Below are 24,846 nucleotides of genomic sequence, written 5' to 3'. Positions count from 1 at the left end.
GCCGAAGTGGGAGCATTGCTTGAGCCCAGGAGTTAAACCAGCCTGGGCAACATAGCAAGATCCCCATCTCTACAAAACATTTTAAAATTAGCTGGATGTGGTGGCATGCACTTGTAGTCCCAGCTACTCTGGATGCTGAGGTGGGAGGATCGCTTGAGGCCAGGAGTTCGAGGCTTCACTGAGCTATGATCTCACCACCGCACTCCAGTCTGGGCGACACAGCAAGACCTTGTCTCAAAACAAACAACAAAAAAACCCTCAAAGAAATGGCCAAATGGTTGGCACTTTTATACCATCTTGAGATTACAGAAAGAACAGGGGCTTGGAAGGTGGGAAAACATGTTATAGTGGCAAGACAGATTATAGGAGGGAGAGAAGAGGATAGGCTTGGCTAACAAAGGCGGTCTTTTTTTTCCAGCATCCATTAACCAAAGCTCAGAGCAAAGGCAGTCTTGATATGCAGATAAAACCTCAGAGGTAGCAACCCTCAGGAGGAATAGATGGGTGTCAGGCTCAGTTAATCTTTCCCGGACCCAAACAAGGGGAGGCTTCAGAGAAAGCCTGTTTGCATCTGTTGTTTACTTCACTTTATTTCCTCTACAGATGTAAATCTCCCTAACAAAAGACAGCTTTGCAGAGCTACTTGTGTTCACAGGTCTTCTGAACAGTCATCTCAAAGTGCGTCAAAGAAGTATATTTTGGGGTGAAATATTTTTGTTTCCTTCACTAGCATAGTGAGCTATTTCCAGTGTGTTCTGTGGGGCTGGGTTCAAGTAAACTGAAGTTTTCTACAACAGAACCAAGACCAGGATCACTAATGTGGCACCAGATGTCTTGCAGTTTGCATAACAAAGAGCCACAACCAGAGAAAGATCAGTCTTCTGGGACATTGCAGAGAAGCTCTTGGGTACAGAGGCCGATGGCGCCACCACCCAAGAATTGAATGCCTTCTCTGATTTCTTTCTATTTGGTGCAAATTTCATAAGGACACAAGGAAAAGAGGGTCTTTCCTTAGTAGCATGTTGGTTGCTGAAAAAGATACACAATCCGAAGAATTCCATCCATCAGTGGCCTTTAGCTAAATCAATCCCAATAAAATACCATGTGGCCTGTGCTGTGACAAACGTGCATAAATTGCAACTTTACCATGATCCTAAGGAAAAAAAGCAAAACTCAACCATTCAAACTGTGATCTTCATTTTCCTAGTTATTCGTTGGCATGAATCAACTTAGAACTCAATCCTTAACAGATTAAAATGTTACATTTGTTTCCCAACCAGCTAGTTTCTACATGCTCTATCAGAGCTATTGCGTTTTTGTTTGGTTTGGTTTGGTTTCGTTATTGCTTTGATTTAAGTCATGCAATAGCCATGCTTGGCCTAAGAGAAGCATGTGAGGGAATTGCAAACCTTTCTAGTCTGGGAAAGCACTGCCATAAAGAACATGAGAGGGGGAAAGAAAAGAAAGAAATCAAAGCGAAGGAAATACAGCAGGTTGAAAGTGCTCCGTAGTGTGTACATATGGGCAATGTTTTGTAACTCTGATGAAGACACGGTTGTTTTGCATTTTTCAACCACAACAACCTGCTTTGACTTCATAGGGTTTTGCGAATCATTAGCGAAGCTGATGTTCCTCAGAGCCTGGCATATTTCCTCCCAACTCCAGCCAGCATCTTGCTTCTCAGGCTCAGGCTGGAGTCTAGGCATCTGCACACAGGCTGCAGTGCCGGCCCCTGGGAACAGTGTTGGGGGCTGCTTTCCTCCAGCTTCACTGCCTCTCTTCCAAGAAGTAATGCTGCCTCCAGTTCTTATTCACTGTGGTGTTCCTCTGTTTCTCAAAAGAAACTCTCTAACTAGATTAGGCGGAACCAACTATCAGCCATTTCACATGGTTCAACCTAATAAAATGAAACAATCTGACTCCAGTTATATAAAGGATGGGCTTTTGAGAGGAGACAGTTGGAAATAGGGGGGCAGATATTTACATAAGAGAACTTTAGGGGATTTGGGGTTGGGAAGAAAGGCTTCACATCCCTAATTACACTAACCTAGAGCAATTTTGTCTTAAAGACAGAGGAAGTTTCCTGATTCAGCCATTTCACAGTTGCAGTTGCCCCTGTCCAAAAAGTAACTGCGACACCAAGAATAAAATTCCTTTTAGTTTTTCTTTCTGTGGGTGGAGTGAGCAGCAGCAACCAACTGCTAGAAACATTTTTGAGCTGTCACATGCATTTTGGTCTCTGGCTTCTAGGAAGAAATGCAGTGAAGGCCCTGGTGCTGTGTGCCCTCTGAGCCTGGAAATCAGTCTATAAAATGGTCACAGCCCCAAGGAAAGAGTTACATCTTCCTGAAGGCTCTTCCACATCATCCCTTGATAGTAGGACAAGTGTGGGGTTAAGGAGAATAGATAAAGGCAGCATAATGCCAGGGCTTTGACACCCAATCCACAGTGATTAGACTGGTGTGAGTGTTCGCCCCTGCACTCCTCCACGTGTCTAGTTTAGGCCTGCCTGGCTGAGACTCAATTCTTCTAGCTAACACTTTTTTCAAAAAGCTAGAAATTATACAAGAAAACGCTCCAGGATAGTTCCAGGCTTCTAGCTTTAACATTTAAAAAGAAAGAAAGAAAAAACTGCAGTCTCAAAAATACATTGCTGCTCCGCCACCGAGAAGTAAGTTTAAATAGCAAAAGATTCCACCCCGAGGATGCACATACCCCTTGCAAGAAGCTACTTTGTGACCCGAGCAGCACACTTTCAGAAAGTTGCTCTAGCAATTCTGGGAGGGGGAAGAAGGGGACAGGCTCAAGTCCCAACCCTATTACCACCCAAAGCCTCTGGATAAAATGACCAAGCCATGGACTGACATGTGAGAAATGGTGCTGCTTCATAGCATTAGAGCCACAAAATCATTGTGTCCTCAATATCAGAGCAAGCCCAGCAAACCCCATAGTCTCCCCTGCATCCCCAGGCTTTTTTATATTGGAGACTTGAGTTAACTTGGCTGCCTTTTCTGAGGTTGACTTTTTTCAAATTATTATTATTATTAAGAGACAGGGTCTCACTCTGTTGCCCAGGCTGGAGGCAGTGGCGTCATTATAGCTCACTGCAGCCTCCGTTCAAGTGAGTTCAAGTGATCCTCCCACCTCAGCCACCTGAGTAGCTAAGACTACAAGCAGGTGTCACCACGTCTGGCTAATTTTTTAATTTTTGTAGAGACAAGGTCTCCACTTGTTGCACAGGATGGTCTCAAACTCTTGGCTCAAGCAATCTTCCCACTTTGGCCTCTCAAAGGACTGGGAGTACAGGCCTGAGCCACTGTGCCCAGACTTTTCAAATTATTATTCTCTTAGCAAACATAGTTTGGCAAATGTTTATTGAGAGGTTACTTACACTCTCTGAGCCTCGGTTCCTTCATCTGCAAACTGGAGATAATAATAATACACACCTCATGGGATTGTTATAAAGATTAAGTGAGTTAATGAATATAAAGTGTTTAAAATAGTTCCTGGGCAACAATTAGCAGTTAATTTTAGATATTATTATTACATTTTAGTTATTACTATTATAAATACAGTAGTCCTCCTTTATCCACAGTTTTGCTTTCCATGGTTTCAGTTGCCCACAGTCAGCATGGTCTGAAAAGATTAAATGGAAAATTCCAGAAATAAACAAGTCAGAAGTTTTAAGTTGGGTCCTATTCTGAGTAGTCTGATGAAATCGCATGCTGTTCCGCTGGATCCCACCTAGGATGTGAATCATCCCTTTGTCCAGCGGATCCACGCTGTCTATTCTACAGCCTGATAATCACTCAGTAGCCATCTTAGTTATCAGACTGTTGTATCACTGTACTTGTGTTCAAGGAACACCTGTTTTACTTAATAATGGCCCCAAAGCACAAGAGGAGTGATGCTGGCAATTCAAATATGCGAAAGAGAAGCCACAGAGTGCTTCCTTTAAGTGAAAAAGAAAGAAAAAGACAGAATTACCGGGTTTGTAACATATATTGACATGTTATATATATGACAGTAGAAGCCACAAAAGTTGGCCAACTCTACAATTGGAGGGAGCAGTCCACAGAAGACCCCTCTCACTTCTGGCATCAACTGCAAGTTTCAGAGTTTGCTAAAACCACCCCAAGGTTTGAAATTCACTGGAACACTCCCTAAAGCTGTTCTACTTATGGTTACTGTTTATTACAGGGGAAAGGATACAGATCAAAATCAGCCATGGGAAGAAGCAAATGGGACAGAATCCAGGAAAAGTTCCAAATGCAGAGCTTCTGTGGTCTTCTCCCCGTAGAGTCATGGACTGTGTTCCTTTTCCTTCACTAATGTATGACAACACACACAAAGTATTACCAACCAGGGAAGCTCACCTGAGCCTTGGTGCCCAGAGTCCATCTTGGGACTCCATCACATAGGCACCATTGACTGCCCACATAGCTAATCTCAGTTTCCAGTACCTCAGGAGGTCTAGCTGATACTGCATGACCCAAAGCCCCCACCCTAAATCACATTGTTAGACTTTCTGGAATGGCCAGCCCCACCCTAAACAAAAAATAACCTCTCAAGCATGACATGCCAAGGGCTTAGAGATTGCCTCCTAGAAGTCAAGGGCAAAGGCCAGACATCTCTTTGGGTAAGGTTAAATTCTTTGCTACACAATAATACAAAGGAAGAGGAAAGGAGTTCCCTTGTAGAAAAATTATTATATTTACTGGAATTTAGTGTAAATCTGAAGTGCATTCTAATAAATTAAGATAGGTATTCTAATCCCTAGACTAACCACTAATTTTTTTAAAAAAACCCCAATGTAGCTTAAAAACCAATAGAGGAATTAAGATGGTACATTAGAAAATATCCACTTACTACTAAAGAAGGCAGGAGAGAAAGAACAGAAGAATAAAAAACACATGAGACTTCCTGCTTCATGAGTGGGCTCTGTTGAACAGGAAGATATGTACTCTTTCTTCCAACACTGGGCCTTTTTGAGTATGCATGAATTTTTTTTTTTTTTTTGAGTTGGGGTTTCACTCTTGTTGCCCAGGCTACAGTGCAATGGCATGATTTCAGCTCACCGCAACCTCCACCTCCCGGGTTCAAGTGATTCTCCTGCTTCAGCCTCCCGAGTAGCTGGGATTACAGGCATGCGCCACCATGCCTGGCTAATTTTGTATTTTTAGTAGAGACAGGGTTTCTCCATGTTGGTCAGGCTCGTCTCGAACTCCCAACCTCAGGTGATCTGCCCACCTCGGCCTCCCAAAGTACTGGAATTACAGGATTGAGCCACTGCACCTGGCTGCATGAACATTCTTGAGCACATGACAGGTTTATATTCCTTTGAAGTCTTTTGCCTGCTCTGATTGCCTTCTAACACCACTTACCCCAGAAATGTGTAGAGGCCCATAGACCTTGCAGGTCCCCTGCCAGTCCAATCCTTGGTCTAAGCCTTCGTAATTGGAAGATAAATTACATGCTCAGTTCTTAGCCAGTGGATCTCAGCATATTCTGTGGAAGTGCCCCCACGAGTTATTAATTGAAGCCCAAGCAAAGAAAATAATACATTAAAAAATTGTCTGCTATGTAGGCTGGCTACCATGGTAACCACCAATTTCTTCCAGATCTGGGCAATTTTAAATGCAAAGTGGGTTGAAAAAATCCATTTGTATTTACAGGACTCAAAGCTTCATGAAGGGTCACATGTGGTAGGTGTTACAGATTAACCACACAGCTAACACTGATGTCTCCATTTGTGAAACACCCTGCTCAATTGCCTCCATCGTTCTTGGTATATCAGGCAGCCCTTGGTTCTCCCTCCTTCTGTAGACAATGGAGGCTGTTTCTCCACAAAAGCCTTTGTTCAGATCCCGGGGCTCTGCCCCGGGCCTGAATCCGCTGTGTAGGCTCTGGCATGGGGTTTGATGTCATCAACAAGTTGATGAACCTCATGAAAATGCTCCCTTGTCAGGCTAGTGTCCTGGTACACCTTGGGAAGGGAAGGGGTACAAGACCAGGTCCTTTCAAATGTATTTGTACTTTTCTAAAGTACTTGTTATAAATGCACCAAAATTTCAGTGGATATAGCTGTCATAAAATATTCTTAAGACTCAGAGTAATACATCATGGATATGTAGAAACAGAAGAAGTGCCTGTATAGTGTCTTCAAATAATCAAGGCCAAAATCACATGTTTGCTTAAATACCACACACTTGATGGTTGTATATCATAGGTTTTACCAAGTTTTACTTAATTATTGGAATAGTACAAAGATTCTGGGGTCAGACTACCTAGTTCAGTCTACAGCTCTTCTGCAACTGCTGATGTGACCTTGGACAAGCTTCTTGGCTTTTTAGCTTTTTTTTTTTTTTTTTTTTGGAAACAAGGTCTTGCTCTGTCACCCAGGCTGGAGTGCAGTGGCCCAGTCACAGCTCACTGCAGCCTCAAATTCCCAGTCTCAAGTTATCCTATCAACTCAGCCTCCCGAATAGCTTGGGACTACAGGCATATGGAACCACACTCGGCTAATTTTTTAAACATTTTTTTTGTAGAAACAGGGTCTCACTGTGTTGTCCAGGTTGGCCTCAGACTCCTGGGTTCTAGCCATCCTCCCGCCTCAGCCTCCCAAACTGCTGGGATTACAGGCATAAGCCACTGCACCCGGTCCTTTTTCAGCTTTAGTCTCCTCATCTGCGCTTACTTCATAGGGTTGTGAGGATTAAGCAGGGTTAAGTGCACAGCACCTGGCATATAGAGTAAGATGCAATTACAACGTATCTTGGTAAATAAAGATAAAGCCAGAGGGCTGTGAGAGCAAAGAGGAGTCTCAGACACGTCTGAAAGTTTCCTACAAGGCTTGCTGGAATCTCCACAGTGGGGGGAAAAGAGAAACCTGGGGTTTCACCGTGTTAGCCAGGATGGTCACTGCACTCCAGCCTGGGTGACAGAGCGAGACTCCGTCTCAAAAAAAAAAAAAGAGAAATCTGGAACCAGAAAGGACCAATAAAAGAAACGTAGAGAGACACCTAGGAAAAGCATTATGGAAGCAGTTTCTCACTAGACGGTGGGCATCAGGAAGGTGGTGAGCATGAGGAAGGCGGTTAGCATGAGGAAGGTGGTGAGCATCAGGAAGGTGGTAAGCAGGCGTGATTTATGTCTGTATCTCCTGAGCCCATCTGAGTATCTAAGTATAATGAAACTAAATAGAACTCTATTGAACTAAAAGGATCTGGAAGCCTCCCAGAACTGGAATCAATGCAAAGGAAAACAGAACAATTCTCTTCCTGATCACCAGACTGAGGCTGGGAACAGTTAGTCACAATCACAGGTATTGTTAGGGTCCTGTATGAGGTGAGTCATAAGTAATTTGTTAATAATAACAAAGCGTGGAAGTGTCTGAATGATGTGCTCCTTCACAGATTCGAGCAGATTCAAGTTTATCACTATAGCAATGATGTAGCCCAATATGCTTTGTTGAGTGGGTTTGCTCGGGAGCGCATGTTGCACACATTTGCATACTGATTGCAATGTAGATCAAGGCAAACAGGAAAAAATAAAAACAAATGAGAGTCAACTGATTCAGACTAGAGAAGTATTGGACCTCTTCTGATTTTCGCTGTGAGCGAGAAGTCAGTTCGCTGGCTCCATCTTTCCTCCCATAGTAGGAACAGATCGGGAGAGGAGGGCAATGCTGCCTTTATCTATAGGAAGCAGCAGAGAAATAATTTTTTTTTTTTTTTTTGAGACGGAGTCTCGCGCTGTCGCCCAGGCTGGAGTGCAGTGGCCGGATCTCAGCTCACTGCAAGCTCCGTCTCCCGGGTTTACGCCATTCTCCCGCCTCAGCCTCCCGAGTAGCTAGGACTACAGGCACCCGCCACCACGCCCGGCTAGTGTTGGTTTTTTTTGGTATTTTTTTAGTAGAGACGAGGTTTCACCGTGTTAGCCAGGATGGTCTTGATCTCCTGACCTCGTGATCCTCCCGTCTCAGCCTCCCAAAGTGCTGGGATTACAGGCTTGAGCCACCGCGCCCGGCCTGAGAAATAATTTTTAAATTATTTATTTTAATAATGTAAAAAGTGAAACCATATAATTTGTATTTTCTTAGCACTTTGTGGATTATCAATATTCTCATATGCCTCATCACTTGGATGATCAATTTGGCTTATGTGAATGACCTACAGTTGAAGGCTGACTTAGCAAGGATGTCATCTAAATGGGATCTGAGAGTTGGAGTCTTTATCCACGGAATACAAACCAGCCTGTGTTAGGAATTATGTAATCCATACTTTCCCAAAAGCACACCTCACACCCAATGCATCTTTGAGAAAAAAAAAAAAAAAAGGTTGGAAGTGAAGTGGATCAGGATATGCCACCATAAAATATGCTATTTCAGCATAAGGATTATTTTGAGCTGAAAGCAACTGAGAATCAACTGGTGCTGCAAAAGTTCTCTGCCTCCCTTTTGTCTGCATAAAAGTAGGGCATAAATTTATCATGAAAAAGATGCCCTCCCTTTATCAGGAAGAGAAGCATAACTCTTATCACTGAAGATGGGGAGTTGACGCTGAGATCAGTCTACATAAACAGATTTTACTAAAATAGTCCTTCTCTTCTGTTAGTTCCCCCCATATACTTCCTAGTGACTTTCCCACAACTTATCACCCTGGAAGCTCCAACTCTCTTTGCTTTTTCTAGCCACTTTTTCACAATTTATTGCCCTTCATAAAAATGATATATAAGCCCTCATTATAACCACTTCTTTGAGACTTACTTCTTTTCTGTGAACTGTCATGTGCATAAAAATACTAAATAAAAACTGTACCTTTTCTCCCGCTAATTTGTCTTTTGTCAGCTTAATTTGCAAGTCCCAGGTATTGAACCTAAGAGGATAAAGGAAACGTGTTTTCTTCCACAACAGAAGGAAGGGACGGAGGCAGGAAAGGACTGAGGGAGAGAGGGAGGAAGCAAAGGAGGAAGGGAGCAAGGGAGGGAGAGAGAGGGAAGGAAGGAAGGAAGGAAGGAAGGAAGAAAGAAAGAGAAGGAGGGAGGGAGGGAGGGAGGGAAATGTTTTTTCTTTCATTTGTCTGACACTCAAGCAACTTCGGGATTGTATCTCTTGGATTCCAGTTTGCCCTCCAGTCTCACAAGGCAGGTAATAGGAGGAAGGCCTAGATGCTGACCATGGAAACCTGAAATACATAGTTGAGGGCGTATCACTTTCTCTCCAGAACCAAAGCCTTTACCCTGTTCTCCCACAAAGCCTCCTAGAGTCCACATCAGCCCCACATCAGCACTCAACAGAGACTGGCTCTAAATCTCTCATCACCATGGGTTGTTTGTCACACCTAGATAAGTCCTGTGATTTAAACAGTGACTTTTCAAATGGCTTTGCTACTTAATTACACAGACTATACATTTATGAGTAAAAAGAAACATACCTCTGCCTACAATCACTGAGTGAGACAGACAGGGTAGAATTCTATATTTATTATTTCAGGATTTTAATGTGATTGTTTGGTATCTGCTAGACTCAATGGACATGTAACTTCACACATGAAGACTTCTTTTACTTCATTTCCACACCCCACAGCATGCCAGTTATTTTTCTAGAATACAAATCTTGTTATGTCATTCACCAACTCATATATATATATGAGACAGAGTCTCGCTCTGTCGCCCAGGCTGGAGTGCAGTGGCGCTATCTCAGCTCACTGCAAGCTCCGCCTCCTGGGTTTATGCCATTCTCCTGCCTCAGCCCCCAGAGTAGCTGGGACTACAGGCGCCCGCCACCTTGCCCGGCTATAGTTTTTTGTATTTTTTAGTAGAGACGGGGTTTCACCGTGTTAGCCAGGATGGTCTCGATCTCCTGACCTCATGATCCGCCTGTCTCGGCCTCCCAAAGTGCTGGGATTACAGGCTTGAGCCACCGCGCCCCGCCAGTTATTTTAAAAATTAAAAAATCAGCAAAGTAATACCCAGGCAGGCTGAAGCCAAATGTATCACTTCTTGTACATGCTAATGGATGGCATGGGGCACTGTTTGCAAGAAACAGTTACAAAGTTGTAACTCATTTATCCAGTAATGTATTTACAATGAATCCTTTGTAGCAACAGATCAAAGAACAGCATTTATTAACCTATATCTGTATTTGATTGTACAGCAAATTAGCACAAACACACACCCAGAGATCAGCTTCGATTTCCTCATGCAACACTGGCTCTCTCTAAAGAGAAATACATTTTCTGACCCAAAACAAAGTTTTGGAAAGAAAAATTTTTGAAAAGCAAGCATTTATAACGGCATTTATAATGCTAGTGGGGTTCAACTTGAAAAATTACCCAATTGGCTCATGAGAAAACATGCTTCTTTAATAAACCGCTATGAGTGGGAGCGGGCAGAAGTTGGGGAGAGAAACAGTGGAAGTAGTGAGAGCATGATGAGTGAAGCAAAGAAGAAGACGTGTGTGTGTGTGTGTGTGTGTGTGTGTGTGTGTGTGTGTGTGTGTAGACCTGTACATAAAACCTCCATTATTTTTATGCTTTCATTTCTACACAGCCAGATAATGTCAGGTAAAAGTATAACTTATGACTCAGTCAGAACAATGCTTTTGCTTTGATATATCGATGTTGGCTGAGTCAAGTAAGGGTGGAGATGGCAAGAAAAAGATAATAAGTAGCAAATCTATGTGTTCAGCGGAAAGACAAAGCTCTCACTTTGAAGAGCTGGGTTCAGAGGTTTCAAAGGGCACACAGGAAATGCTCCAACAGCATAAACTGGGCCCCAAGCGCCATTCCAGCCAACTTTCAGCCCTCCACATGGCTTTATCTGATCTCATGATTCTCTGTCTCCAGAACCAAAGTACCCACAAAGAAGAATGGCTTTGTGATAAAATCAGATCAGGGCTTCGATCACTTTTATGATCACTAGAGACCTGGAGGTATAGAGATGAGAAGGCAAAAGGCAGACAGTAAGACTATGGTGGGTTCCCCTGAGTTATGGGGAAAGTTATAAATTATTTACTTATGCACACACAGTGCCTGTTTTTATGACGAATATAATAGGCTGAATACCAAAAAGAAAAACTAAATCGAGCTCTGAATCAGGTCTGAAAAACATTACAAATCCATCTCTATCTTTCAGAACTATATATAAGACAGCATTTTGGTAATTTGATGTGTGTAAACTGAGCCTCAATTACCCACTTGGGCCAAAACAGGAGAAAAACAGGCATTTAGGGCTTGCCATTTTCCTCTTTGAGGTTAAAAAAAGTCACCAATATGAAGTCATTATAAATTAACTCCAGGAGACCAAATTATGAGTTCAACTATTTTCCCAACGCAAAACTCTATCCACAGAGCAGAAAGATGAAATTTCATAGAAAGTCTTCAAGGAGGAAAAGCAATGGTCTTTACCCTCTGACACTCTGTAGTTTGTCCTCATCGTGTAGGAATTGGGGCCCATGGTTAGGAGAAAAGAGTGTGTACTTTCAGTATAATAGCAAAACAATTAGGGTCAAAGACCCTGTGTGGGAGAAGAGTATATGCTAGATTTATATCAGATTTGAGAATCAGGTCCCACTGGTTAACATGGAAAGTTTCACAGAAAATTGTTTATGTCAGAGGAGATGGTGCCCAAGATTTCAACCATCTGACTATATATACATCCATGGGAAATCAGTACAGACATCACAGATTATTCACGGGAGGTAGTTTGTACTCGTAATTGGATATTTCCACAAATGCTTTCTTAAGAAAAACCAGGCTGGGCCCAGTGGCTCACGCCTGTAATCCCAGCACCTTGGGAGGCTGAGGCGGGTGGATCACGAGGTCGGGAGATCGAGAGCATCCTGGCTAACATGGTGAAACCCTGTCTTTACTAAAATACAAAAAATTAGCCAGGTGTGGTGGTGGGTGCCTGTAGTCCCAGCTACTTGGGAGGCTGAGACAGGAGAATGGCATGAACCCAGGAGGCGGAGCTTGCAGTGAGCCGAGATCGTGCCACTGCACTCCAGCCTGGGTGACAGAGCAAGACTCCATCTCAAAATAAAAATGAAAAAAAAAAAGAAAGAAAAACCATAGAAAATGAAGTTGGCCTTAGAATAACTGAACACTCTGATAAGCAATATACCCCCAGAAATGTTCCAGATATGGAGTTTTGCTGCTTTACTCCTATCTCTTTAACAAGTGGTGCCGGGCGCGGTGGCTCAAGCCTGTAATCCCAGCACTTTGGGAGGCCGAGATGGGCGGATTACGAGGTCAGGAGATCGAGACCATCCTGGCTAACACGGTGAAACCCCGTCTCTACTAAGAAATACAAAAAATAGCCGGGCGAGGTGGCGGGCGCCTGTAGTCCCAGCTACTCGGGAGGCTGAGGCCGGAGAATGGCGTGAACCCGGGAGGCGGAGCTTGCAGTGAGCTGAGATCCGGCCACCGCACTCCAGCCTGGGCTACAGAGCCAGACTCCGTCTCAAAAAAAAAAAAAAAAAAAAAAAAAACAAGTGGTAAAACTCTTCTTCTTTACAACCTATGTCTGTATCTGGTACTGCAAAACTCAAAATATTCACTTTATTGAGAGGCCACTGAACATAAAGAAAGAAAAAAAAAATGTAGATAGCAATGCTGTGGTTTATCACATGCCACACCGAACCAATGTGAACTTCCTTTTTTTGATTCATAGAATCAAATTACCTTCATAAAATTCAAACAATAAATATGGCTCCTCTAATGATTTCTGTCTTTGCTTGATTTCACTGGGAGACTAGCCTAGTGCCTCCCTCTGATAGCTCAGGAATCCCTGGGCCTCTGTTATTAGCCTTTGGACTTGGATTAGAGAAGTTATTTTCTTTAATTGATTATGAATTTATAGTTAGTGATATATAGTCACTCTGTCTAAGCAGTTCTGTGAGTGGAGGGCAGGAAAAACAAATTTTCAGAATAATAGGAATGTCTGAATCCAGGAAATTTTCCTGGACTGCTGGGACTCATTAAGGCAGCAATGTAAAGGTAAAAAGCAGTGGCCCTCAGGGCAGCAAACCTTGGATGCATGGCCATGAGGGTCTTACTTGCTCTCTCTCAGAAGAAGCACCATGCTAGAGGGGCCTCTAAGAAGAGCTCAAATCTCTGCTGTTCTAGCACAATGTTAAATCATGTGTTTAATAGAAATGGGGATGGGAGTGGGTGAGTGGTTGCAAATCCACTAACTTTTCTTAGGCAGTCAAAGTCAAGCAAAGCACTACTAATGGTGGTGATTGCATCTGGATCCATGTAGGGGAGGAAAAATATTCTTTTCTCTACCTATCCTAGATTTATGGCCTATAACAAAAAGCAGGTTAATCAGAAAACCATACAGGTTTATTTCACATAAGTTTTATGTGACATGAGAGCCTTCATAAGGAAATAAGGAAATGAAGACCAAAGAAACAAGTAAATTTGAGTGTTTTTATTCTAGGTTTGATGAAGAATGAACAGTCATGGAGCAATATGATAGGACAAAGAATATTATCTCATGGTAATAAACAGGGCAGGGACTTAACAAGGCCTGTTTGTTTGAACTTTTCTCTGTGTTCCTCCATTTTCAGAGATAAGGATGCTTTTTCCTTCCCTGTAGGTCTAAGGAGGGCATCTTTCAGATGACGGTCATATAACCTACTTTAGGGGAAGGTCAGTGTATTAGTTGGTTTTCATGCTGCTGATAAAGACATACCTGGACTAGGCAATTTACAAAAGAAAGAGGTTTAATGGACTTACAGTTCCATGTGGCTGGGGAGGCCTCACAATCATGTTGGAAAACAAGGAGGAGCAAGTCACATCTTACGTGGATGGTGGCAGGCAAAGAGAGAGAATGAGAGCCAAGCAAAACGGGCTTCCCCTTATCAAACCATCAGATCTCATGAGACTCATTCACTATCACGAGAACAGTGCAGGAAAGACTCGCCCCCATGATTCAATCACCTCCCACCATGTGTTCCTCCCATGACATGTGGGAATTGTGGGAGTTACAATTCAAGATGAGACTTGGGTGGAGACACAGCCAAACCATATCAGTCAGAGAGTCCTCCCTAGGTTTTATAATCTGCTTCAGGGGAGAAGTATGGGGAAAGTTAAGACCAATCCTCCAGTTTCTGCCATTTTATTCAATATGACAAGATGCCATCTTTTGGGGTAGTGTGTCCTGAACCCCATCGCCTATCTGGCAACAGATTTCATCTTTCCTTTGCAGAGGATACAGAACAACAGGACACAGAAGCTAACAAGAAACTCCCAGGAACTCAGGGCACAGGGGCAGGTTCATGTCACAATACTCTTTTTCTCCATATTTTCCTCTCCTTCAACCATTTTTTCAGGACCTAAGATGCTAAACTTGGGGTTCTTCTTTCTCAGACCTTTCCAGGAGTTCCTCCTCATCTGTGGCTCCCATCTCCCCTTCTGACTCCTCTGGGCCCCTGAGTCCTCTACTCAGATAGGGAAAGTTGGCTTCATCTGCCATGGCCTCTGCATCACTAGGCCATGCTAGAAGCCCCCTATATAACCACCCAATTGGTTCTTCTTGCCTGCTTTCCAGATGAAGCTAATTTATCAAGACAGGGTTATTGCCATAGAAAAAGAGTTTAATACACGAAGAGCCAGCTAAATGGGAGACCAGAGTTTTATTATTACTCAAATGAGCCTCTCTGAAAATGTGGAGGCTAGGTTTTTTTGTTTTGTTTTGTTTCTTGAGACAAAGTCTTGCTCTGTTGCCCAGGCTGGAGTGCAGTAGAGCGATCTCGGCTCATTGCAACCTCTGCCTCTGGGTTCAAGCAATTCTCTGCCTCAGCTTCCCAAGTATCTGGGATTACAGGTGCCTGCCACCATGCCCGGCTAATTTTTATTTTTATTTTTATTTTTTGTATTTTTAGTAGAGATGGGGTTTCACCATCTTAGCCAGGCTGGTCTTGAACTCCTGACCTCATGATCCACCCACCTCGGCCTCCCAAAGTGCTGGGATTACAGGCATGAGCCACCGCGCCCAGCCAGTTTCTTTAAAAGACAGTTTGGTGGGCAGGGGGTTAGGAAATCGTCCTGCTGATTGGTTGGGGATGTAATCATAGGAGTGTGGAAAATGGTCCTCATGCACTGAGTCCACTTCTGGGTGGGGGCCACAAGACCAGCTGAGTCAGTGAGTTGGTGTCTCCAGTCTGGATGGGGCCATTGGATCATCAGAAATGCAAAAATCTGAAAAGACATCTCAAAAGGCCAATGTTAGGTTCTACAATAGTGATGTTATTTACAGGAGTAATTGCGGAAGTTGCAAATCTTGTGGCTTCCAGAATAATGGCTGGTAATCATTTATGCCTACATCTTAGTGGAATTCAGGCCCCGATCATCCTCCCAACCTGGTGGCCTTTCATTAGTTTTATAAAGGCAGTTTAGTTTTGGGAAGGGCTATTATCATTTAAACTATAAATTTCTCCCAAAGTTAGCTTGGCCCATGCCTTGATCAAGGGCAGTTTGGAGGTTAAAGGTGAGATAGAGTTGGTTGGATCAGAGCTCTTTCACTGTCACAATTTTCTCACTGTTATAATTTTTGCAAAGGCAGTTTCAACTTCAGTTGCTGAAACTTGCAAATAAAACTGATAAAAGGCAGATTAACAGAAAAAAACCAGATTTAAGTATGTGCATACACACAGGAGTTCACAAAGAAATGTGACTCAAGGAAGCAGTTAGAATTTGGGCTTATATACCATCTTAGGCTAGACAAAAGCAAAGCAATCTGGGGCTTCTGGGGAGGAGATAAATTATAGGAAGGTGAATAGGAAATGTACAGGAAATGAGGGTCGTTTAGTAAGGTTTGTTATGTGGATAAGAGACATCCTGGGTGCTAAGCGTTGCCTCCAGAGTAGTTTTCTTGCTGGTACAGGAGAGGGAGACACACTTTTACAAAGGGAAATTTGTAAATTTTCAAAGAGAAATTTATGCCCTACTTTTAGACAGAAAAGGGGAAGGCAGAGAGCCAATTGCTTTCAAATCAAAACAATCCTTATGCCAAAGTGGTATATTCTAGGGTGGCAGATTCTGGTCCCCTTCACTATCTCACTGTCTGTCTGGTGGATAAATACGTGTTGAGTGGCAGACTAACAGAAGAGTCTACTTGTACCACAACCCATCGTAGGTAAGAGCTTTCAGCTCAGTGGCAGCTGTGCCATGTCCATTTAACCAAGCTTGGCAGCGAGTCTTAAGGACTAGCCACAAAAGGAAAGTGCAAAGGGGCACAGTGTCTCTTTGGAGAGTGCCAAGATACCATCAATCTCTGCCCCAGCCCAGGGAAGGCTGGAAAAAGTGCCTCAAGCACTAAGGGGGCGGGGAGCAGGGGCAAAGTGGGTAATGAGTCAGAAAGGAATGTCTGTGAACCCACACCCGCATACCTGAGTGCCAATGTGAAGAAAACCCAGAGTAAATTCCTTTACACAGACTAGGGTCTCACATGCACTTCTAAGGGCAGTTTTTCCGTATAAGAATCTGCCCTGTGCTTTACGGAACAGTGAGTCACTAACTTGCTTTTGGATGGAACGCTGCAGAGTGTGCTGTCATTGTGGTATCTTTTTTTTTCCCTCATGCATTCTCAGCATCACCAGCCTTGCCTTTGTTCATTAGATAAAGAATAGAGTAAAATTCAAGCAGCGGCCCCACAATCACTACTCCATTGAAAAATGGAGGCGGGGAGGGGGAATGGCGGTGCATAAAGACCTGGGCTAGTGAATTGGGTGTTTTTGTTTGTTGGTCTTTAAAGAAATGAACCTAAAACAAGATTTTCCAAATTGGAAAATAGACGCTTTATAGAGTAGATTTCTTATGCAACAATATAAAAATAAGAAATTAAATCTGGGAACGAGAATGAATTCTTCAACAGGATTTTGTTTTGAAGTTCAGCCTCTTCAATTAGATGCAGGTATGGGGGAAGAGCTCCATCTAAAGAGTCCAAATTCCTATCTGTTACTTCAGATATCAGGTCAGATTAGTACTTTTAGAAAGCTTAACAGACCCCTTTGATGCAACAGGAAAGAAAAACAAGCTCTCTAAGCAGGAAAATTCAGGACATCCTTCTTCTTAGTTTTACATGATGCGGTGAGTCACTTAGAGACTCTCAGGAAAATAAGTTCCAGGATGACCATCAAGATTAGGGAACATCCCAGCACTCTGGGAGGCCGAGGCGGGTGGATCATGAGGTCAGGAGATCGAGACCATCTTGGCTAACACGGTGAAACCCCGTCTCTACTAAAAATACAAAAAATTAGCCAGACGTCGTGGCGGGCGCCTGTAATCCCAGCTACTCAGGAGGCTGAGGCAGGAGAATGGCGGGAACTCGGGATGCGGAGCTTGCAGTGAGCTGAGATCGGGCCACTGCACTCTAGCCTGGGCGACAGAGCAAGACTCCGCCTCAAAAATAATAATAATAATAATAAAAATAAATAAAGATTAGGGAACTTACTGGCCCAAATAGCTGCAGAGCAAGTGGCTTCTCTGTTCCCAGTTCTCATCCTCCTAGTGTTTTCTCTTTAGGGCCAAGTGCTGTAAGAGAGAAAGAACAAGATGACAAGGTCAAGACAGCCTCTTTGTAATCCTCAAATCACCAAGAAACAAACCAACCACGATTGTATGCATTTTGATGTGACAGGGAAATAAAGTAAGGTAGAATATTGTGGAGGTTTTGGAGGCAACTTTGACCAAAGATTCTCAAGTTCATCTCACTCTCTTGGGTTAAAAAAGTATGTGTATGTTCGGGTAGGGGGTAAGAGGTAGGGGAATGGAGGGGACACTTCCCTTAAGAAAGTATTTAGGGCCGGGCGCGGTGACTGACGCCTGTAATCCCAATACTTTGAGAGGCGGGCGGATCACCTGAAGTCAGAAGTTCGAGACCAGCCTGACCAACATGGAAAAACCCTGTCTCTACTAAAAATACAAAAATTAGCCGGGCACGGTGGCACATGCCTGTAACCCCAGCTACTTGGGAGGCCAAGGCAAGAGAATTGCTGGAACCCAGGAGGCAGAGGTTGCAGTGAGCCGACATCCCGCCACTGAACTCCAGCCTGGGTGACAGAGCGAAACACCGTCTCAAAATAAATAAATAAATAAATAATAAAAAATTAAAAATTCAGAAAGCAAAATGTCTTGCCCTTGTAAATTCACACTTCAATAGAAAACTATTGCCTATAGTACATGCTTTCAGGCTTTATCTGATTCTGATTCTACTGGAGCTATTTGCCACTCTGTAAGTTGTAGGTCACTGATAGATATGCAAATCCTGTCCTATCTGGTTCAATTGACTTCCTTCCTCTGTGTGTGTGGGAGGGGGCGGAGGCAAGTGTGGGGGTGCATTAAACACTTTGTCTCCATTTGCACCAATTCATCTCTAAATTCCTTTACTCCATATAAATTGGGGCTGTTTCTTTTTTAAACCAGTTATAACATCTGCCTGGTTCCCTCAGTTATGTAAGTAAAAGTCTTTAACACATGTTCATTTTTATATCTGTATAACGGTCACGATTTTACCTCTTTCTGGAAATTACCTTTTAACACCCTTGTGAGATTTCTTTCTTAGGTAGCAGCAGCAGGAGACTGTGAGGACCAGTTCAGAGAAGACCAGTACCAGGCCATCCGGTCTATGGGTAAAGAGCAGATGCCTCCCACAGAGCTGTGCTCCACAGAGGAAACAAAGGGACTCTTTCGAAAGGGACATGTCCCTTCTCCCACCTGCCTCCCTTCCGACCTCCAAGTTAACACCACCATCTAAAACAAGAATTTGGTCACCTTTCGGAAGGCATCTTTCCCATTTTAGAAGGGGTTACTTCTGGATCCTCTCTCAACTTGCTGGTTTCCCACGCTCTCGACTTGCAGTTTCACCCAGTGGGCAGGGCTGGGTTTCTGTTAGCCTGGCTGCAACCTCCTGCGCCCTGCCAACACACAATAATCAGTGGCATTCCTGGAATTCCTGACATAGCAGAGAAGCCAGGCTTGGCCCTGCAAATGCCCTTGAACTGCAGTTCTGACCCCAGTGGGGCATTTTATCTTTTATTCACAGCCAGAGGTTAGGACCTATTTATGTAAATCCTCTGCCAAGGGTCGATTCATCTTGACCCCCTGGTTTTCATTTCTCTAATTGTCCCAGGTATTTTGTAGACCCCTTGGAAACTCTTCATTCAGTGAAAAACTGTGGGGTCAGTAAGAATTCAGTAACAAAGGAAAGGGGTTGGGGGCCTGGAAGAGTTGAGGAGCTTTCCTTTGAAGTGTTCTAAAGAAGCTTTCAGAGGCCACCCAGTTTACAAAGTAAAAACAGCAATGACCTCATGCACCCCGTTTTATTCACGGCAAATAAGCTTTCTTGAAATGGTATCTTCACCTAAGAAGTTTCTTAGAGCATGCATTGTTCAATTTTGTTTCCTAAAGCACACATTGTCCGATCTCAGTGGTGGTAAGGGGTTGGGGAAGGAGCTGTCAGAATTGCGGGCCTTTGGGCAGGTGGTGGCTCCTCACACAATTGTTCCCACTTAATGGGTCCAGGATCCCTCCCAAATTTGCATTTTAAAAGGGGGCACTGCCTCCCCAGTAGTGAGAAAATACTCGATCCCTAAGAATTGACCCAGGTGACAGAAATTTCAGGCCACATGGAAAGTCAGCAGGGGAGATACTTGGAGGTCAGCAGGGCTTTTGGAGGCCTTCAAATAATTCTTGATTGAGGGCCTTGTGCTCTAACCTCCAACTCACAGTAATAAAGGGAAGGAATTGCTTGGAAAGCAGCCCAACTGTTTTACAACCCTAACAGCAAATTTTTCTTTTTCACTAACTGAATTTTCATGTACGTTTTAAGCGAGTTGGATTTTTTTAATGCTCTATTTTCAATAGAAAGATGGGGGGGGAACCTTCTCTTAAAAAACGATTTTTCTTCATTTTCTGTCAACTTTTTATTATGTAAAACTTCAAACATACAGAAAAGTTGAAAGAACAGCACAATGAAAACCCATATATCCACCACTGAAATTCGACAAATGTTAACCTTCTGGTATATTTGTTTTATCTATATACACAGTTATATATACAGATTTGCTTCATGAATATATACTTTTTTTTGCTGATCTATTTAAAAGTAAATTAAATTAAAAGTGACTTCATGACACGTAATCCCAAATACTTCAGCTTGCATCATTCTAATATGAGTTAATTCTCTTCTATAACTATCGCACAATGATTACCTCTAAGAAAATCAACAGTAATTGCCTAATACCACCTAACTCTCAGAATACCCAGGCCACATTCAAATCTCCTCAACTTGTACTATATCTTAGAGCAGTTTCTGAATTAAACCAAAATCCAATCACAATTCATACATTTGATTTTTTTTTGGTCTTTTTGGAATAGTCCGTCTACTTTTTAAAAATGACATTGTGTTTTTGAAGAGACTTTGTAGAAAGCCCCACATTCTAGATTTGTCTGATCAATTGTGTGTGGTGGTGTTCTTGTTCTGCCCTGCCAGATTTCCTGTGATGAGCTGAATTGTGTTTATCCCCCAAAATTCAGATGTTGAAGCCCTAACCCTCAGTACCTCAGAATGTGAGCTTATTTGGAAATAGTCACTGTAGACATAATTGGTTAAGATGAGGTCATACCGGAGTAGGGTAATAGGGCGGGTCCCTAATCCGATATGACTGGTGTCCTTATAAAAAGGGGAAATTTGGAGATAGACATGCACACATGGGGGCAATGTCCTGTGAACATGAAGGCAAGGATCAGAGTGACACTTCTACGTGTCAAGGAATGTGAAAGATTGCTAGCAAACCACCAGAAACTAGAAGCAAGTGAAGGGGGCCAGAATATGCCACCCCCAAACATGTCACTCAAAAAGGATGTCTTTGAGCTAAAGGCCATTAGCTCTCTGCCCTTCCTGCTTCTGACTAAAAGCAGGACATACATTTCCAGTTGTAAGGTGTCTCCCTCTCCTGTACTAGGAAAACTCTTAGCACCTGAGATGTCTCCTATCTAAGTAGCAAGACAACCCTTATTCACCATACATTTCCCATAACTTACCACTCCCCAAGAAGCCCAAAACCCCCTTTGCTTTTGTCTAGTTTAGGATGGCATGTAAGCCCCAAATTCTAACTGCCTCCTTGAGTCACCCGCATTTGTTAACTTTTGTGTGTATGTATATAATCAAATCTATCTTTTTCTCATGGTAATCTGTCCTCCTTTTTTTTTATTAAAAAAAATTTTTATATAGATGGGATCTTGCTATTTTGCCTAGACTGAGTAACCACCCAACTGGTTCGTCTTGCCTGCTGCCCAGATGCAGTCGATTTATCAAGACAAGGGAATTGCAATAGAGAAAGAGTTTAATACACAGAGAGCTGGCTAAACACGAGACTGAAGTTTTATTATTGCTCAGGTCAGCCTCCCTGAAAACTCAGAGGCTAGGCTTTTTTAAAGACAGTTTGGCGGGCAAAGGGCTTGGAAATGGAGAATGCTGATTGGTCAGCTCATGGATGAAATCACAGGGAGTTGGAGCTTGTATTCTTGCACTGAGTCAGTGCCTGGGTGTGAGCCACATGAGCAGAGGACCCAGTTTACCAGTCTGGGTGGCACCAGCTGATCCATCAGAATGCAGGGTCTGAAAAATACCTCAAACGCCAGTCTTTGGTTTTACAACAGTGATGTTATCCATAGGAGCAACTGGGAAAGTTAGGAATCTGTGGTCTCTGGCTACATGACTCTTGGGCCACAATTCCTAATCTTGTGGCTAAGTTGTTAGTTTTATAAACATGATCTGGTCCCCAAGCAAGGAGGGAGTTTGTTTCAGGGAGTTACTGTTATCATCTTTGTTTCAAAGTTAAACTATAAAAATTCCTCCCAAAGTTAGTTTGACTTATGCCCGGGAAAGAACAAAGGCAGCCTGAAGGTTAAAGGGAAAATGGAGTCAGTTAGGTCAGATCTCTTTTACTGTCTCACTGTTAAAATCTTTGCAAAGGCAGTTTCAGCTGGTCTTGAACTGCTGAACTCCCACCCCAGCCTCCCAAGTAGCTGGGATTACAGGTGCACACCACTCCACATACCCAGCTCAGTAATCTGTTTTTTGTCACTTTAATTCACAGGGCTATGAGCCACTGAGCCATTCCCCAAGAAGAGGTCTACAAGAGTTCATTCTCTCACAGGCTTCAAAAGGAACCAACCCCACCCGCACCTTAATCTCAAACTTCCAGCCTCTAGAACTGTGAGACAATAAATTTCTCCTGTTTATTCCACACAGTTTGTGGTACTTTGTTTCAGCGGTCCTGGCAAGCTAAGATACCTGTAAACTGGAGGTTAGGTCTAGAGGCATAATTAGATTCAGGTTAAACATTTCTGGCAAGAATACTACGTAGGTTATGTTGTGTAGTTCATATTGCACCACCTCAGGAGGCACATAACACCAGGTTGTCTCACTATAAGTGACGTTAAGTATAATCACTGGGTTAAGGTAATGAGAACCAAGCAGAATTCTTCCCTTTGCAATTAAAAAGTAACATGAGGCCACGTGTGGTGGCTCATGCCTGTAATCGCAGCACTTTGGGGGATGGAGGCAGGAGGATCTCTTGAGGCCATGAGTTCAAGACCAACCTGGGTATCATGTGAGACCCTGTCTCTACAAAAATTTTAAAAATTAGAAAAAGAGTAACTTCAGGGGTAGTACATTGGTACTACATAAGTATGCTGCCTCCACCAATCTGTCAACCAATTATGTTAGCAGTCATTGATGATACTTGCCTGAACTGATTCTTTTATTGGAAAATGTTGATATTGTATAAATTCATTTGTAATTGTTACCTGACATTCCTCTATAAAGAAGAATCAAATCGGGATTAACTGAAAAGGGTAAATGCCTAAATCTTTCCCTTAGTTACAAAATTTCAGGAAAAAAAAGTTGATATAATTGTCATCATTGATCACTAGTGAGTTTTCACTTATTTGAGTATCATAATACACTCATGGTTTTAATTTGCTCAGTGATTATAAGCAATTATGATCATTATTCTTCTTGATGCTCAATTGTCCAAAATTTGGCCAAGGAGAGAGCCCCTTTAACCTGGCTCCTGAGTCCTTTTGACACAATCCCATTGGTCTTTTGGTGCTTTCCTATATCCTGGCATAAGAAGTCCCAGCCTCACCTTGTACTTTGCCTGTGCCAAGCCAGGAATCCACCATTTCTCCAAGAAGCACGGCTTTTTTTTTTTTTTTTTTTTTAATTAGGAAATGGTATTTAGAAACCAAGATCTAGTTTCAAGGTATGCTTATTGCTGCTGGGATATCATTGCTTCTAGGCCACAGCAGTGCACAGCACTAGGAAATATGAAGGACTAGCTTTATTGGTGTACTTGTATACTCCTCAGAAGGGCCTGGTACTTGGGGTTTAATGCTCTGTAATCACTGTCTTGAAATTCTATACAATTTTATTTTTATATTTGTGCTTTGTAAGTACAGTCCAATAGATAAGGAAGCACACACCAGAGGCTTGGAACCTTGACTCATATATGGCTCCCTGACCTCCCCAGGATGGGTTCTCAGGGGCTGCTCCCCAACTCCCTGGCACCCCGGGTACTGCCTGGCCTCTCCATTTCCTCCATCTCCAACCCTTCCCAGCAACCACTATTGCCCTCTGTCTCCAACTGGTGTGAGTGCAGGGAAGGTCAGGTTAAGTATGTTTGCCCTGCAGTATCTTGGAACAAGGAATGGTGGTAGCATTTCCAATCTGGGTTGGCAGTGCCACATCGCATTAATTAGGTGACTAGGCAAGGGTAACCTATCACCCACCACCATCCAGTTACCTAGTGCATCCTAGCATTGAGGCTGCAATATGTTTGGAAGTCTCCCATTTGCAATAGGTTGGGGCAGCAGGACCATGGGAGGGAAAAATCCCTGGCCTGACCCCCCTGCCTTCAGCTGGGGCACATTATATCAGCCTAGACACCAGAAGGAGAGGGAATCTGGCAACTATCAGGCTCAACGGATCACACATGCCCCATGACATAGGGCAGGCCCCCTGAGTGCCTGTGAGCATCTGCACTTCCCCCTCAAGTATCCCATGCAAGGGACATAGAGTAAGTCTTCACTTAACGTCATCGATGGGTTCTTGGAAACTGCAAATTTAACTGAAATGACATATGACAAAACTAATTTTACCATAGGCTAAATGATATAACAAGAGTTAAGTTCCTAGGGCACATTTGTGATCAGAAAAACCATCACCAAACTTCTAAAATAAAGACCCAAACATTTCTAATATTAAATATTGAAATAAATGTGAGCTATGATCATCATGGCAGATGGGAGGCAGGACTAGACACAGCTCCAGACAGAGCAGCATGTGGAGGCTTGCATTGTGAATTTAAGCTCCAGATCAACTGCAAGAACAAACCAGCAATCCCAAGAGGACTCACAGACCCTCTAAAGGAAGCAGACTGCTTTTGCAGGACCTGAGAGACACCCCAAATACTGTGAGTGCCCCAACTGCAGAAGTGGGAAAGGGAGACCCTCCTCTCCTGAATACACACCCCACTGGAGAAACTGAAGGTCTGTTTGTGAGAGAAGTTTCCGACCTTACTTGGAACCTTACTTGAGTCAATTTAGAGAGCCAGGTGAAATACGGGGTAGAGGGCCGGGCGCGGTGGCTCAAGCCTGTAATCCCAGCACTTTGGGAGGCTGAGACGGGCGGATCACGAGGTCAGGAGATCGAGACCATCCTGGCTAACACGGTGAAACCCCGTCTCTACTTAAAATACAAAAAAATTAGCCGGGCGAGGTGGCGGCGCCTGTAGTCCCAGCTACTCGGGAGGCTGAGGCAGGAGAATGGCGT

The 24,846-nt window shown here is 43.3% G+C and overlaps 1 long non-coding RNA gene across 2 annotated transcripts; it reads right to left on the bottom strand.

The window, feature by feature from the left end:
• Window positions 1-173: 173 nt before the first annotated feature.
• On the bottom strand, window positions 174-23,245 carry LOC103880719. 2 transcript variants are annotated; one of them, XR_004180839.1, is made up of 5 exons: window positions 18,780-23,245; window positions 17,461-17,540; window positions 5,385-5,508; window positions 4,213-4,328; window positions 174-2,369 (listed from the first exon to the last, which is right to left on the bottom strand). It is a non-coding gene; the product is annotated as an uncharacterized LOC103880719 (long non-coding RNA). The 2 variants fall into 2 exon arrangements; XR_641910.4 differs by lacking the exon at window positions 5,385-5,508 and having other exon boundaries at window positions 18,780-23,244.
• Between the last annotated feature and the right edge of the window lie 1,601 nt (window positions 23,246-24,846).

Source organism: Papio anubis, chromosome X, assembly GCF_008728515.1.
Source record: "Papio anubis isolate 15944 chromosome X, Panubis1.0, whole genome shotgun sequence".
NCBI lineage: Eukaryota > Metazoa > Chordata > Mammalia > Primates > Cercopithecidae > Papio > Papio anubis.
The sequence above is the reverse complement of the archived record's forward strand: the minus strand, read 5'-3'. Positions and strand labels throughout refer to the sequence as shown.